Genomic DNA, 12,779 nt, shown 5'->3' with positions numbered 1-12,779 from the left:
TTTTTTTTTTTTTGAGATGGAATCTCAATCTGTTGCCCAGGTTGGAGTTCACTGGCATGATCTCAGCTCATTGCAAACTTTGCCTCCCAGGTTCAAGCAATTTCAGGCTAATTTTTTATTTTTAGTAGAGATGGGGTTTCACCATGTTAGCCAGGATGGTCTCAAACTCCTGACCTCAAGTGATCTGCCCACCTTGGCCTCCTAAAGTGCTAGGATTACAGGCATGAGCCACCACCCCCAACCCATTTTTATTTCCTAATAACCTTATGCATATAGACTAGTTCTGGTTTCAAAGATCTGTCTTTTTACTATTATATTACCACTAAACTGCTTTATGTATTTTATTTTATTTATTTATTTCATATATATTTTTATTGCATTTTAGGTCTTGGGGTGCATGTAAAGAACATGCAGGATTGTTGCATAGGTACATACATGGCAATGTGGTTTGCTGCCTTCATCCCCATCACCTATATCTGGCATTACTCCCCATGTTATCCCTCCCCAACTCTCTATCCCCCACTGTCCCTCCCCTAGTTCCCCCTCCACAGACCTCAGTGTATGATGCTCCTCTCCCTGTGTCCACATGTTCTCATTGGTCAACACCCGCCTATAAGTGAGAACATATGGTGTTTGATTTTCTGTTCTTGTGTCAGTTTGCTGAGAATGATGGTTTCCAGGTTCATCCATGTCCCTACAAAGGACACGAACTCATCGTTTTTTATGGCTGCATAGTATTCCACGGTGTGTATGTGCTACATTTTCCCTATCCAGTCTATCGTTGATGGGCATTTGGGTTGGTTCCAAGTCTTTGCGATTGTAAACAGTGTTGCAGTGAATCTATATGTGCATGTGTCCTTATAATAGAATGATTTATAACCTTTGGATATATACCCAGTAATGGGATTGCTGGATCAAATGGAATTTCTATTTCTAGGTCCTTGAGGAATCACCATATTGTCTTCTACAATGGTTGAACTAATTTACACTCCCACCAACAGTGTAAAAGTGTTCCTATTTCTCCACATCCTCTCCAGCATCTGTTGTCTCCAGGTTTTTTTAATGATCGCTGTTCTAACTGGCATGAGATGTATCTCAATGTGGTTTTGACTTGCATTTCTCTAATGACCAGTGATGATGAGCATTTTTTCATATGCTTGTTGGCCTCATATATGTCTCCTTTCGAAAAGTGTCTGTTCATATCCTTTGCCCATTTTTGAATGGGTTTGCTTGTTTTTTCTTGTAAATCTGTTTTAGTTCTTTGTAGATTTTGGATATAAGTCCTTTGTCAGATGGGTAGATTGCAAAATTTTTTTCCCATTCTGTTGGTTGCCAGTTCACTCTAATGATTGTTTCTTTTGCTGTGCAGAAGCTCTGGAGTTTAATTAGATCCCATTTGTCTATTTTGGCTTTTGTTGCCAATGCTTTTGGTGTTTTAGTCATGAAGTCCTTGCCTATGCCTATGTCCTTAATGGTTTTGACTAGGTTTTCTTCTAAGATTTTTATGGTGTTAGGTCTTATGTTTAAGTCTTTAATCCATCTGGAGTTAATTTTAATGTAAGGTGTCAGGAAGGGGTCCAGTTTCTGCTTTCTGCACATGGCTAGCCAGTTTTCCCCTCACCATTTATTAAACAGGGAATCCTTTCCCCATTGCTTGTTTTTGTCAGATTTGTCAAAGATCAGATGATCGTAGATGTGTGGCATTGCCTCCAAGGCCTCTGTTCTATTCCATTGGTCTATATCTCTGTTTTGGTACCATTACCATGCTGTTTTGATTGCTGTAGACTTGTAGTATAGTTTGAAGTCAGGTAGGCTGATGCCTCCAGCTTTATTCTTTTTGCTTAGAATTGACTTGGCTATGTGGGCTGTCTTTTGGTTCCATATGAAGTTTAAGGTGGTTTTTTCCAGATCTGTGAAGAAGGTCATTGGTTGCTTGATGGGATAGCATTGAATCTATAAATTACTTTGGGCAGTATGGCTACTTTCACGATATTGATTCTTCCTGACCATGAGCATGGAATGTTTCTCCATCTGTTTGTGTCCTCTCTTATTTCATTGAGCAGTAGTTTGTAGTTCTCCTTGAAGAGGTCCTTTACATCCTTTGTTAGTTGTATTCCTAGGTATTTTATTCTCTTTGTAGTAATTGTGAATGGCAGTTCGTTCATGATTTGGCTCTTTTTAAATCTGTTATTGGTATATAGGAATGCTTGTGATTTCTACACATTGATTTTGTATCCTGAGACTTTGCTGAAGTTGCTTATCAGTTTAAGGAGATTTTGGGCTGAGATGATAGTGTCTTCTAAATATATATGTCATCTGCAAATAGAGACAATTTGACTTCCTCCTTTCCTAATTGAATATGCTTTATTTCTTTTTCTTGCCTGATTGCTCTGGCTAGAACTTCCAATATTACATTGAATAGGAGTGGTGACGGAGGGCATTCTTGTCTAGTGCCAGATTTCAAAGGGAATGCTTCCAGGTTTTGCCCATTCAGTATGATATTGGCTGTGGGTTTGTTGTAAATAGCTTTTCTTATTTTGAGATACATTCCTTTGATACCTAGTTTATTGAGAGTTTTTAGCATAAAGTGCTGTTGAATTTTGTCAAAGGCCTTCTCTGCATCTATTGAGATAATCATGTAGTTTTTGTCTTTGGTTCTGTTTATGTGGTGAATTATGCTTATAGACTTGTGTACGTTGAACCAGCCTTGCATCCCCAGGATGAAGCCTACTTGATAGTGAGGGATAAGCCTTTTGATGTGCTGTTGCAATCGGTTTGCCAGTATTTTATTGACGATTTTTACATCTATGTTCATCATGGATATTGGCCTGAAGTTTTCTTTTCTTGTTCAGTCTGCTGGGTTTTGGTATCAGGATGATGTTGGTCTCATGAAATGATTTGGGGAGGATTCCCTCTTTTTGGATTGTTTGGAATAGTTTCAGAAGGAGTGGTGCCAGCTCCTCTTTGTATGTCTGGTAGAATTCGGCTGTGAAACCATCTTGACCTGGGCCTTTTTTGGTTCATAAGCTATTAATTGCTGCCTCAACTTCAGCCCTTGTTTTTGGTCTATTCAGTGTTTTGACTTCTTCCTGGTTTAGGCTCAGGAGGATGTAGGTGTCCAGGAATTTATCAGTTTCCTCCAGATTTACTGGTTTATGTGCATAGAATTGTTTGTAGTAATCTCTGATGGTGGTTTGTATTTCTGTGGAATCTGTGGTGATACCCCTTTATTGTTTTTTATTGCATCTATTTGATTATTCTCTCTTTTCTTTTTTATTAATCTGGCTAGTAGTCTATTTTGTTGATCTTTTCAAAAAACCAGCTCCTGGATTTATTGATTTTTTGAAGGGTTTTGTGTGTCTCTATCTCCTTCAGTTTTTCTCTGATCTTAGTTATTTCTTGTCTTCTGCTAGGTTTTGAGTTTTTTTGATCTTGCTTCTCTAGCTCTTTCAATTTTGACGATAGGGTGCCGATTTTAGATCTTTCCTTTCTTCTCATGTGGGCATTTATTGCTATAAATTTTCCTCTAGACACTGCTTTAAATGTGTCCCAGAGATTCTGGTATGTTGTGTCTTTGTTCTTGTTGGTTTTGAAGAACATCTTTATTTCTACCTTCATTTCATTGTTTATCCAGTCAACATTCAAGAACCAGTTGTTCAGTTTTCATGAAGTTGTGCAGTTCTGAGTTAGTTTCTGAATTCTGAGTTCTAATTTGATTGCACTGTGGTCTGAGAGACTGTTTGTTACGATTTCTGTTCTTTTGCATTTTCTGAGGAGTGATTTACTCCAAATTATGTGGTCGATTTTAGAGTAGGTGTGATGTGGTGCTGAAAAGAATGTATATTCTGTGGATTTGGGGTGGAGAGTTCTGTAAATGTCTATTAGGTTTGCTTGGTCCAGGTCTGAGTTCAAGTTCTGGATATCCTTGTTAATTTTCTGTCTCACTGATCTGTCTAATATTGACGGTGGAGTGTTAAAGTGTCCCACTATTATTGTGTGGGAGTCTAAATCTCTTTGTAGGTCATTAAGAACTTGCTTTATGTATCTGGGTGCTCCTGTATTGGACACATATATATTTAGGATCATTAGCTCTTCTTGTTGCATTTATCCTTTTACAATTATGTAATGCCCTTCTTTATCTCTTTTGATCTTTGTTGGTTTTAAGTCTATTTTATCAGAGACTAGGATTGCAACTCTTGCTTTTTTTTGCTCTCCATTTGCTTGATAAATCTTCCTCCATCCCTTTATTTTGAGCCTATGTGTGTCCTTGCATGTGAGATGGGTTTCCTGGATACAACACACCAATGTTTTTTGACTTTTTATCCAAATTGCCAGTCTGTGTCTTTTGATTGGGGCATTTAGCCCATTTACATTTAAGGTTAATGTTGTTATGTGTGAATTTGATCCTGCCATTTTGATGCTAGCTGGTTGTTTTGACCATTAGTTGATGCAGTTTCTTCATTGTGTCGATGCTCTTTACCATTTGGTACTTTTTTGGAGTGGCTGGTACTGGTTGTTCCTTTCTATGTTTAGTGTTTCTTTCAGGAGGTCTTGTAAGGCAGGCTGGTGGTAACGAAATCTCTCAGCAATTGCTTGTTCATAAAGGATTTTCTTTCTCCTTCGCTTATGAAGCTTAGTTTGGCTGGATATGAAATTTGAGTTTGAAAGTTCTTTTCTTTAAGGATGTTGAATATTGGCCCCCACTCTCTTCTGGCTTGTGGGGTTTCTGCCAAGAGATCCACTGTGAGTCTGATGGGCTTCCCTTTGTGGGGAACCCGATCTTTCTCTCTGGCTGTCCTTAGCATTTTTTCCTTCATTGCAATCCTGGTGAATCTGACAATTATGTGCCTTGGGGTTGCTCTTCTTGAGGAATATCTTTATGGTGTTCTCTGTATTTCCTGGACTTGAATATTGGCCTGTGTTGCTAGGTTGGGGAAGTTCTCCTGGATAATATCCTGAAGAGTGTTTCCCAGCTTGGATTCACTTTTTTTTGTCACATTCAGACCTAATCAAATGTAGATTAGGTCTTTTCATATAATCCCATATTTCTTGGAGGCTTTGTTCATTTCTTTTTACTCTTTTTTCTCTAATCTTGCCTTCTCTTTTTATTTCATTGAGTTGATCTTCAATCTCTGATATCCTTTCTTCTGCTTGGTCAATTCAGCTATTGAAACTTGTGTATTCTTCACAATATTCTCGTGTTGTGTTTCTCAGCTCCTTCAATTCATTTATATTCTTCTCTAAGCTGTTTATTGTCATTAGCATTTTGTCAAACCTTTTTTCAAGGTTTTTAGTTTCTTTGCATTGGTTTATCACATGTTCTTTTAGCTCAGAGAAGTTTGTTATTACCTACCTTCTGAAGCCTGTTTCTGTCAATTCAACAGACTCATTCTCCATCCAGCCTTGTTCCCTTGCTGGTGAGGAGTTGTGATCCCTTGGAGGAGGAGAGGCATTCTGGTTTTGGGTATTTTTATCCTTTTCATGCTGGTTTCTTCCCATCTTTGTGGATTTATCTACCTGTGGTCTTTGTGGTTGGCGACTTTTGGGTGGGGTCTCTGAGTAAACGTCCTTTTTGTTGCTGATGAAGTTACTTCTTTTTGTTTCTTAGTTTTCCTTCTAACAGTCAGGCCTCTCTGCTGTAGGACTGCTGAAGGTTCACTTCAGACCCTGCTTGACTGGGGATCACCTCCAGTGGCTGCAGAACAGTAAGGGTTGCTGCCAGTTTCTTCTTCTGTTATCTTCATCCCAGAAGGATACCTACCAGATGTCAGCCTGAGCTCTCCTTTATGAGGTGTCTCTTTGGTTATACGGGGGTCGGGGAGCTGCTTGAGGAGATAGTCAGTCCCTTATAGGAGCTCAAGTGCTGAGCTCTGAGTTCCTTTGTTCTGTTCAGAGCTGCTAGGCAGTTACATTTAAGTCTGCTGCAGCAGAACTCATAACTGCCTTTTTTTCCCAGATGCTCTGTCCTGGGAAGGTGGGGCTTTATTTATAAGTTCCTGCCATTCTGCTGCCTTTTTTCAGAGATGCCCTGCCCAGCAAGGAGGTAGCTTAGTCACAATCTGCCAGCAGAGGTGTTGCTGAGCTGCTGTGGGCTCTAGCCAGCTGCTGTGTGAGCTTCCTTGCAGTTTTGTTTATAGGGGTATAGTTAGAACTGGCTCAGTAATGGCAGACTGTCTCTGTAATGGCGGACTGCCTCAGTAATGGCGGGCACCCTTCCCCTGACAGAGCTGGACCTTCCTGGGTCCAGCTGTGCTTGCTGTGAAACTCTCAGTCCAGAGTGTTTCAGATTGCTGGTCTTTGTAGGGGTGGGACCAGCTGAGACAGATCACCTGGCTCCCTGTTTCAGCCCCCTTTTCTTCAGTTGAACGGGCGACTCTGTCTCCCAGGTGTTCCAGTTGCCAGTTGAAACGGTGCCTGGATTTGTGTGAGTTTTTGTGCAGAGACCTGCTGCACCGGCTGAAACAGCCACACTGGAGACTCGTGGTGCTTTTCCGCCTGGCAATCTCCTGGTCTGTGGGCAGTAAAAATTCATTTGGAAATGTGGCGATCACTAACCCTCCGAGTTTTCGCTGGGAACTGCAATCCAGAGCTGTTCCTATTTGGCCATCTTGGATCCTCCCCTTTTTTTCTGTGTATTTTATTTTTAACATTATCATATAATAAAATTAACTGCATACAGTTCCACGAATTTTAACAGATGTGTGTATTTGTGTAACTACCACCACAACTGACATCCCCAAAATCTCCCTCAGGCCAGCCCTACAAAGTCACATCCTCCTCCTGTAACCCTGGTAACTGATCTGTTGTGTTTCTTTTTATTTTTTTCCAGAATGTCATATAGTGGAATCATATAATTGGTAACATTTCCAGATTGGCTTCAATTACTCAGTGTAATGTCTTTGAGATTCCTCTAAGTTGTTGAGTGTATCAATAATTTACTCCCTTGGCTGGGCATGGTGGCTTATGGCTATAATTCCAGCATTTTGGGAGGCTGAGGCAGGAGGATCACTTGAGCCCAGGAGTTGAAACCAGCCTAGGCAGCATAGTGAGACCCTGTCTCTACAAAATATACAAAAATCAGCTTGGCATGGTGGGGTACTCCTGTAGCCCCAGCTACTCAGGAAGCTGAGATGGTAGGATTACTTGAGCCTGGTAAGTTGAGGCTTCAGTGAGCTGTGATCATACTGTTAGGAGGAAGGAAGGAAGGAAGGAAGGAAGGAAGGAAGGAAGGAAGGAAGCAAGGAAGGAAGGAGAAGGAAGGAAGGAAGGAAGGAAGGAAGGAAGGAAAGAAAAAGAGAGAAAGAAAGAAAGAAAGAAAGAAAGAAAGAAAGAAAGAAAGAAAGAAAGAGAAAGGGAAAGAAAGCAGTCATCTCAATTAATTTGGAGAGAATAAACATCTTTCCAATATTGAATTGTCACATTCAGGAATGTAGTGGCGCGATCGTAGCTTACTGCAGCTTCCAACTCAAGCAATCCTCCTGTCTCAGCCTCCCAAGTAGCTGAGACTATAGGCACATACCACTGCCCCTGGATAATTTTTTAATTTTTTTGTAGAGAGGGTGTCTTGCTTTGTGGCCCAGGCTGGAGTCCTTTTTATTTGTCTACACCACTCCTGATGGAATCCTCTAAATGTCCCTTCCACACTCGGCCCTCTTTCTTATTCCACGTGACTTACTACTCTCATCCTCATCTCATCCTCTTTTTCCAGCATTTCATTATTAGATTGATTATAATAATTATATTAACCATCATATATCATATTTCTATAATACTTGTGAAGGAGAGAGTAAGGGAAGTAACCAGATGGGAAATACACAAATATGGGATTTTTATAAGTGGGTTAAGAAGAAAGAGGAAGTTTGTAACCATAATTACACAAATATGTGCACACACACACACACACACACACACACTCCCCACACAATTTTATTAATGAGTCCTTTCAAATCAACAGCTCTTGGTCTTTTTTTCTCTCTCACTCTTTTTTTTTTTTTTTTCATACAGAGTCTGGCTGTGTCACCCAGGCTGAAGTGCAGTGGCACTATCACGGCTCACTGCAGCCTCCACCTCCTGGACTCAAGCAATCCTCCAGCCTCAGCTTCCTGAGTAGCTGGGACCACAGGTGTACGCCACCATGCCTGGCTAATGTTTGTATTTTTTATAGAGATGAGGTTTCACCATGTTGCCCAGGCTGGTCTCAAACTCCTGGACTCAAGCAATCCTCCCGCTTCAGCCTCTCAAACTGTTGGGATTGCAGGCGTGAGGCACTGCGCCTGGCAGGTCTTTCTTCTTTATCAAGTCTGCCATTTTCCCCCTTTCCCTTCTCCGGCTTCTGTTTCTAATTTTACACATTTTCTCCTTCTACTTTCTTTTGATTTCATTTGTTTCACTTCTCCTAATTTCTTGAGTTGAATGTACAGTCCACTTATTTTAGAATTGCTTCTTTATTAACAAAAGCATTTAAGGCTAGGCATTTTCCTCTGACTACCATCTTGGCAGCATTCTCCAAAATAGTTGATGTGCACTTGAATGGCAAAGTTCCTTTACTTAGACAGCCATCTGTGTCACACTAATTTTGGGCACAGATAAGGCCTTGCAGGCTGAGTCATGCACTTGAAGTCTTTAGTGTGCTCAGTGGCTCCTTCTTGAAGCACATATTGGATAGGGGGACATAGAACAGCTTTGCTGGTGAACTTCAGGAGGGAACACATCACAAATGGCATGTTTCCTGTCCTTTCCAAAGCTTAGCACTGCTTCCAGCCCTCTCCCCAGCCAGCACAGAAAATGATCAGGCCTTTGAGGGATTATTTCAGTTTATATGAAGGTCCAGAATGGACATATATATTGTGCTGAACATTCTTTTTCAACTTGGTCCCATATTTTTCAGAATTTTATGTTGTGATGCTGAGGCCTTTCTCAGGCTCAGCATAGATAGAGTTTTCTCTCTACTACGAAGTTCTTTTTGTTGTATATCTGGATAGGTCTTTTGCTCATATTTTGGTTTTAAAACATATTTTCTGGGCCAGGTGTGGTGGCTCACACCTGTTATCCCAGCACTTTGAGAGGCCAAGGCAGGTGGGTCACTTGAGGTCAGGAGTTCTACAACAGCCCGGCCAACATGGTGAAACCCCGTCTCTACCACAAACGTACAAAAAGGTGGGTGCCTTTAATCTCAGATACTCGGGAGGCTGAAGCAGGAGAATCACTTGAGCCCAGGAAGCTGAGGTTGTAGTGAATTGAGATTGCACCACTGAACTCCAGCCTGGGTGACAGAGCAAGACTCCATCTCAAACAAAACAAAACAAAACAACAGGAAGACCCCATAATTCTGTGTGAATGGGGACTCATTTACTTAACATGACGAAAACCTGACTCAAACCAGCTTAAGCCAGATAAAGGAAACTTACTGTAATTAGTTGATATTTGTCATCATGTGTCCACTGGATCTGGCACTGTGCTGACATCCACAGAAGCTGTTCCTCATGTCTCCACCTGCTGGCTCTGTTCTCTGTCCTGCCCGTCCCTCCAACCAGCATAAAGCTTCGCAAACCTCTTTCCCAACCTCTCCAATGAAAGTCCCAGCCTGGACTCTCCTTTGTCTGGCAATCATCTGGCCTAGCGAAACAGGGCCAGGTGCAGTGGCTCACCCATGTAATCCCAGCATGTTGGGAAGCTGAAGTGGGAAGATGGCTTGAGGCCAGAAGGTTGAGAACAGCCTGGACCATATAGTGAGACTCCATCTCTACAATAAAAGAGAGAGAGAGGGAGGGAGAGAGAGAGAGAGAGAGAGAGAGAGAGAGAGAGAGAGAAACAGGATGCCTGGTTAGGGTTGTGAATGCTAGGCTGACAGGACACCTGGTGTCTAGTACCTGGTGTCTAGTACCTGGTGTCCAGTACCTGGTGTCCAGTACCTGGTTTATATGGCCACCCTCTTCCTAAACACATCTCTAATCATGGCCAGGCCCATCTTAAAATTTTACTGTCTCCTTAAGAGGATATAAAAGGTGCTTCCTCACCTCACCCCAGCCTCTCTTTACAGCCTTGGGTTCCCACTCTCTTCCTTTCTCCCACACCCTGTGTTCCAGCCACAGCAAACTACTCCTCATTTCCAAACAAATGTGTACTTTTCTTTCTCTGCCTTCGTACATGCTGTTCCTTTGGCTAGGAATACCTTTTTCCCCCTTAGTCATCCTTTAAGATCCGAAGTCACGCCCGAGAATCACTTGGGCACAGTTGGGGCCCCTCCTCTCTGGGCTCCTGCCTAGTGCTGCTGTTGCATCCTGAACAGGACTTACTCATGTGCGACTGTCTCCCCGTCAAGACTTCAGGACTGGGCCAGGTGTGGAGGCTCCTGCCTGTGATCCCAACCCTTGGGAGGCCAAGACAGGAGGATCGTTTGAGCCCAGGACTTCAAGGCTGCAGCAAGCTGTGATCGCACCACTGCACTCCAGTCTGGGCTACAGATAGAAACCCCGAATGTGGGGAAAAAAAAGACATTAGGACTAGATCCCTGAAGGCAAAGACTATACCTCAACAATTTCCATGCAGTGTCTATAATGTAATATATATTCAGTAAAAGTCTATTGAAAGAATGTGCAGATGCTCTCAGCTCTTTCACACTCTGAATTATTTTACCATTTTTGTGCACTGTAGGTTTCTACGTACTTTCCCTCCCAATGGCCAGTACCTTCAGTTTTTGTTGAAGGGTTGCTCCTAGACTGCTAGGAACTGCGTTTCCTGCATGTTCAAGAAAACCAGAAATACCTGGAAGTTTTCATGCCCCGGGGACAGCCCTTAACTCATGACCGACAGTGAGGGGCTAGAAATCCTCCAGCTCCGTTGCCCTAATGGTCCACACGGTCCCAAAGCTCCCCTGGAAGGTCAAGCTTCAATTACCCTCTGTGTGACTTTACTTGATAACACACCTTTGTCCGAGCTTCTTTCTCACCCCATTCCCGTTCTGCACTTTCCTACCGATTTTCTCTGGGGACACATCCTAATAAATCACTTTCACACAGCCTGGCGTGTGGTACCCGAGCTACTCAGGCTGAAGTGGGAAGATCCCATGAGCCCAGGAGTTTGAGGCCAGCATGGGCAACATAGCAAGACCCCATCTCTGAAAAAGAAACAAACAAACAAACCACAAAACCAAAACCCCAAAAACACACAAAAAATCACTTTCATACGAATTCTCTGTCTCAGATCCCCAGATCTGTTTCTGGGGAACCAAGTCCAAAACAGTGTTAATGATTCAATGAACAGAAAGAAAAGAATAATAGTTGAGTGTGGACTCACATCTGTAGTCCTGGCACTTTGGGAGGCTGAGGCAGGAGGATGGCTTGAGTTCAGGAGTTGGAGGCTGAAGTGAGCTATGACTGCGCCACTCCACTCCAACCTGGGTGACAGAACAAGACTCTATCTCAAAAACAAACAAACAAACAAAAAACAAACAAAAAAGGAAAAAAAGAAAAGAAAGAAAGAAAAGAATAATGAATCCAGAAACCAATAAATATTTATTGATCACTAACCGTGTTGGAAGAAACAGAAGCAGGAGAGGGTTCTTTGCTGGGATTTATCTTCTTAAAGAGACAAGATTTTGCACATCTAGAAAATGAACTAGTCTATAAATATTTATTTAGCACATGAAATGAAATGTATGAAGAGAAAGCAGGGACATGACTTGAAAAAGGAGGGCTGAGTGTGAACATGGAGATGTCAGAGTTGAATGAGACTTCACAGGCAGCAGTGGGACTTGATTTGGGGTTTGAAGGGAGGGTGAGATGGAGCAGTCAAAGACCCAGTGAATACAGTGATGAAACCAGAGTAAAATGATGAGAGTTTAAGGCGAGGTCATGCAGACTTGGAATCCGTTCAAATAAGTCTGGACTATATCTCCTAAGGTGATGGTGAAGGGTGGTCAACATTAATTTATTCATTCAACAAACATTTATTGAGAGTCTATAACTTGTGGCACACCCACACAGGAACAAGGTGTACTCTCAGAAGGGTGTTCCTTAACTGAACGGCCTGTTCTGGCCACAGGAATCTTGACTCTATTTGTTTGTAGGATCCACCTATAATTCCTGGAGAAATTTTTTTTTTCCTTACACATACAGTTTTATCAGATGTGTATCTATTCTTCTGATTATAGGGAAAAGATCATCATTATCACTATAAAAATTCAAATATTTGGAGATCTCTGAACCATAGAAAAAGGCATGTCTTCTATTCAAGAGGGAGGACTAGAAACCTTTTTTCTATGTTTCAGATATTTTTCTCAAATAGAACCTTACTTGATAGTATTATTTGATTCCATGCTTATAATATAATATAATATTTTATTTTATTTTTATTATATGGTGTTTAAGACAGGTTCCGGTTCTGTTGCCCAGGCTGGAGTGCAGTGGCATGATCTTGGCTCTGATCTGCCTCCCACCATCTTCCCACCTCAGCCTTCCGAGTAGCTGGGACTACAGGTGTGAGCCACAACACCCAGCCAATTTTTGTATTTTTTTGTAGAGACAGGGTTTCACAATGCTGCCCAGGTCAGTCTCAAACTCCTGGGCTCAAGCTATCTGCCTGTCTCAGCTTCCCAAAGTGCTGAGATTACAAGTGTGAACCATCATGCCTAGCCAGGCTTATATCTTATATATCACTTTTTTTTTTTTTTTTTTTTTTTTTTTCAGATGGAGTCTCACTCTGTTGCCCAGGCTGTAGTGCAGTGGTGCAATCTTGGCTCACTGAAACATTAGCCTCCCGGGTTTAAGCAATTCTCTTGC

The sequence above is a fragment of the Cebus imitator genome, unplaced genomic scaffold (assembly GCF_001604975.1).
Source record: "Cebus imitator isolate Cc_AM_T3 unplaced genomic scaffold, Cebus_imitator-1.0 Scaffold85, whole genome shotgun sequence".
Classification (NCBI taxonomy): domain Eukaryota; kingdom Metazoa; phylum Chordata; class Mammalia; order Primates; family Cebidae; genus Cebus; species Cebus imitator.
This window is presented reverse-complemented; position numbering follows the sequence as displayed.